This window comes from Branchiostoma belcheri, unplaced genomic scaffold (assembly GCF_001625305.1).
Source record: "Branchiostoma belcheri isolate BF01 breed outbred unplaced genomic scaffold, Haploidv18h27 scaffold61, whole genome shotgun sequence".
Taxonomy (NCBI): Eukaryota; Metazoa; Chordata; class Leptocardii; order Amphioxiformes; family Branchiostomatidae; genus Branchiostoma; species Branchiostoma belcheri.
Genome location: NW_017804254.1, coordinates 1,250,100 through 1,254,754, shown reverse-complemented (window position 1 = coordinate 1,254,754; position 4,655 = coordinate 1,250,100). Strand labels below are relative to the sequence as shown.

The window sequence follows — 4,655 nt, the reverse complement described above, 5'->3', positions numbered from 1 at the left end:
AAGTGCCTGGATGTGATCTGACATGTTTTGACGGGTGTAGTAAGTCAGAAAAACAAGTTAATGAAAGGTCAGTCATAATTTCTCATCTGCCTGACCTCTGTCGCTAGCGGACCGAACATGACAAGGTCATTTTAAACTCCATTTAATACCAGAAGGTTTCTATAACACACGGAAAAGGTCAAACACTCACGGTGCTCTCAGATGAAGCTCTCCACTTAAACTATTAAGAATAGTCACTACACCGACACCCCCTCTGCCCCCCCCCCCAAATGTTTACAATTTCATATGTAAAAAGGATCACGCCTTTTTGTCTTGATTTTTGTGAGTAGTACGGCACAGTTTACAGGTTTCCGTGACACTTCTTTTGCCTCTGTCCTATGCCAATAGTAAGGAAAGTACTAGTGCAGAAAAAGAAAAACTTATAATACTTAAAATACTTCAAACGTTCAATTGCAAGCCAAAAAAGGTGCAGGTCCATATCTGTGTTCACTAACAGGAAAAGGCGCTAGTCAGAAAACGCCCCTTGCAATTGGAAACATGTAGTTGGTGTATGTATGTCGCCCAACTTTCGACGAAATCATGCCAGGTATATGACGAAGGATCCGAACCTCTGTATTAGAGTAGCTTTGTTAGATTAGTTTCAAACGCCCTGTCTGTACTATATACCTTTGCATCTGTTGACCTGCACTTATAATTAGCCCGATAGGGCATGAATGTACAGTAAAGGTTATCTGTTCTGTTCTATATTTCCAAGCTACGAAGGAAACAATGTGGCTATCACTTGTCAAACCCAATCGGAGGTTCAATTGAATGATAAACAGGGGTGCTAGAGTACTAGTATACAGTGCAATTTTACGGAAATACAGTGCAATTTTACGGAAATACAGTGCAATTTTACGGAATACAGTGCTAGTAAAATTGCACTAGTGCTGTATACTAATACGATTGTACTGTGTTCCGTAAAATTGCACTGTATACTCTGGCACCCCTGATAAAGTCGTTCGCAAATGAGTCCTATCTGTTCTTCCCACGTACATCTGTGAACATTTATCAGGAGTCCTGACTAAGGTCCTCACAACTTCCCGCCTTTTCCCTCTCCTCACACAGCTGTTGTCCACATTCTCACGGTGGAGGTGGGCGTGGCCGGGATATGGGGCGTGGAGGCCTCCAGATATCTGTGTATGGACAACAGAGGAAACTTATACGGATCGGTAAGTAACCATGTATGCACATATCTGTATACTAGTAAAAGAAAACTGTTAAATGAAATTTTATCTCTATATGGACAACAGAGGAAACGTATACGGATCGGTAAGTAACCATATATGCACATATCTGTAATAGAAACTGTTGAAAAGAATTATATCTGTATATGGGCAACAGATGACACTTATACGGATCGCTAAAGTACGTGTACTTGTCTGGATACTATATCGGATCGCTATATCTGTGTATGGACTGTCCACAGAGGAACGTTACCTTATACGGATCCGTAAGTAACCATACAATGCATATGTATATGTACATCTGGATACGTGTATACATGTACTAGAAAAGAGTTGAAGGGATCGGTGAGGAATTATATCTGAATCTGGGACAACAGTGAACAGAGGACACTAACGGTGTGTATATATGGACTATAGATACCAAATACTTACATACGGTATAGGCCCTATACGTACATACTTACATACACGCACATAGTGAATTCTAAGAAACAGCAGTACGTTTGGCGCAGATCTTTGTGTAATCATTTCCAGTGAAAGCCGGCTTTAATACAGGATGCCCCTCCCACCACCTACACATGTACGTACATCGGATAATGCTGTAAGTTATCCAAACATTGTAACGTTAGGTGCGCTAATGAAAAGTCGGTCTGCATGCCTTTTCCATGAACCATAGCGGGTTATCTAAAGTTCACTGCTAATATCGTAGCGGCTCGCTCAAGTACAACATTAAATGTCGGTATAAATTATCCGTGAAGCGCACATAGTTTTATTAATACGTAGAATTAAAGTTCGCTTTAATTCTACGTAACACGTGTACTTGTGGTATTGACAAATTCTTCGTATTGCGCCTATAGTTGAACACCAAATTTCCCATATGTCGGTACGGAGCGTTCAGTCATATCGGTGTTTGTAGGTTTATCAATTGGTCTAGTGTAGTGAATGTGCGTCAATTTATTTACTGTTTAGCGTTGCCTGCCTTCCTGAATTTAGCGGTAATCGTTGCCGGCACTCCCAAAGGTCTACCGTCGCATGCCAGTACCATGGCTTCGCAATGAGACCATCAAAGTCAGGCATTAGCGGCGGTAAGGGATTGTGACGACAAGTCTTTAACGTAATTGTGTACTTGTCAAAGCCAAGCCCGAAGGCACATTGCGGGGAGTCAGTGGCACGTTTGACAACAGTCAACACGTTGTTGTCCCAGAGCCGGATTGTAGAATACCCATGTCATTTACGGATCTACGTGTAACCCATAATAAATTCACTGGGAGTGACAGACACACTGCGTGATCTGTCTTGACATACTGGTTAGGTATTAAAAGGCAGCGAAGAAATACTTAGAAGTTTTACACACATGTACGCCCCCCCCCCACACACACACGTCTTGAACATTGACGAAGCCAACAAAGGAACCGCATGATGTTTTTCACCGCGTTAAAATCAAACCGACCTTTTGACTGCCAACAGGAAAGAACCTTTATACACCAATTCAAAAGCCAGCTGGCTAATTTGGCAGAAGTTCTGCCGTCAGCTTGCCAAGTTCTGCCTTTGTTCTTACAGCGGGTAGCTTAAGCGTTGTAGCAACAACTGGTGTGATAATGTGATGAAGCCGTACTTTATAATACTTAACTCCTCCGCTTTCTCCACTAATCTCCAAGCAGATTTGGTTGGGCAAGGGGACTTTATGTTAGCCGCATGTATCCATTGGTCGTGGGGCGAACGTTGGATATAGGCGGTTAACATTAAGTCCCCTTGCCCCACCGAATCTGCTTAGAGATTATTCTCCACCCCTTTGTTCATCTCAAATCCCTGTCACACATTCAGAACCTTCCCCCGACTACCAACCAACCAATGTTGGCTGATGTTCGGTAGCACTAGTACTAGTAGTGTAACTTTTTATACAAATCGACTCTAATTTGAGTTGAGTTGTACATTTGAGTCAAATTCAACCCCCGACCACTGCGCACCTACTCCCGAACACCAGCCAACCATGGCCGAACCTCCCGTCCATACCCAAATGGTTTAAACATTTTGAAACCTGTAGCCGACCTCAGCGAACACCAGCCAACCACAGCCGACCTTGCTCGCGACCTGAACATGGATGGGGGATTTAGGCAGTGTTTCGTAGGCTATGTGTGGCGGGGGCTTCACTACTGATGTCCCAATCACCGTGTGTCACCCATCACCTGTCCTGACACACCGTAATAAGGGTGTTTCCCGGTCTCCCCCGTCATTCCTCAGTCCGCATAGCTTAGTAACTACAAGGCAGGAGGGGGACGAACAAAGCGCTGAAATGCGCAATTAGAGCTGGCATGTCTTTTGATGTGGTGGAGGTGCGGATTTTGAAGTTCCGAGTAATGCCGGGTTTAACCTCGGACCCACCGTGCATGATGTCTGGTCCCAGCCGCCTACTAATTATGTTGAAAATGAGGACATACCGCAAATTTGACTTATCTCTTCTTAGTTACCACTAAATGTAGTGTGTCGAGCTCAACAAAACAGGATTGACATTTGAAAGCGTGCTTTCTTTTCACCTTCATTCTCTTTTCCACCCCCTGCCCTTACTCCATGGCCACTTTCCATGCTTTTGTAACTTTCCCCGTATCCACGATGTGTGAAAATCAAAATATATAAGCGGCCACGTCGTACACGTAGAGTAAAGCACACAGTATTCGTAAAACAGTGTGTTTGTTTGTTTGTTTGTTTGTTTGTTTGTTTGAACCTGTGTGAGAAGCTAAAATCGGGCCGCTTTTAATTGAAGTCAGGGGGGACGAGGTAAGGGTGAAACAAAATATATATTAACTAGAGTTCCACGATCTCATACCTTCGCCAAATGAAGTTAGCCTTTATGAATAAGAAATTATATATTAATCCCCCTAATTATGCAAATAGGATCCTCAATTGCATGAATTATATCTGTTGATCATATTCTACACCAAAAGACAGTCTTATCTTAACAAAGAATGCCATCATAGCATTTCCTCATAATTATGCAAATGTGGTCCTTATTTGAGTAATTATGTTCACCTTCACTAACTTTCAAACACCCCAAGTATGAAATTCCAGTTACTACCATGCAATTATAACATTTTCTCATTAATTATGCAAATTGAGTCTTCATTTGCATAATCGATATCTGCCTGTGTTTCTCTCGTTCTTAATAACATATGTTACAAGCTTGGACTTCCAATAATGGAATGCAGCTGATTTAGAGAATTTCCTCATTAATTATGCAAATTACATTCATATTTGCATAATTGTAATATCATTATGTCAAGCATTACTCAAGCTACCTACATACCAAAAATCATGATGATCCATCTATCGGTTCTTGAGTTATCCTCTTTTAAACCTTTGTCCTTTAAACCCCCCTGCAGCTCAAACTCATGTCACTTTATCCCCTGCACAAGAGCTATCTACCATCTAAAT

General features: G+C 42.1%; 1 protein-coding gene across 1 annotated transcript in view; it reads left to right on the top strand.

Moving 5' to 3' along the window:
- Positions 1–4,655, top strand: part of LOC109482968 (fibroblast growth factor 3-like) — a 16,225-nt gene that overhangs the window by 6,991 nt on the left and 4,579 nt on the right. The window lies entirely within an intron of this gene.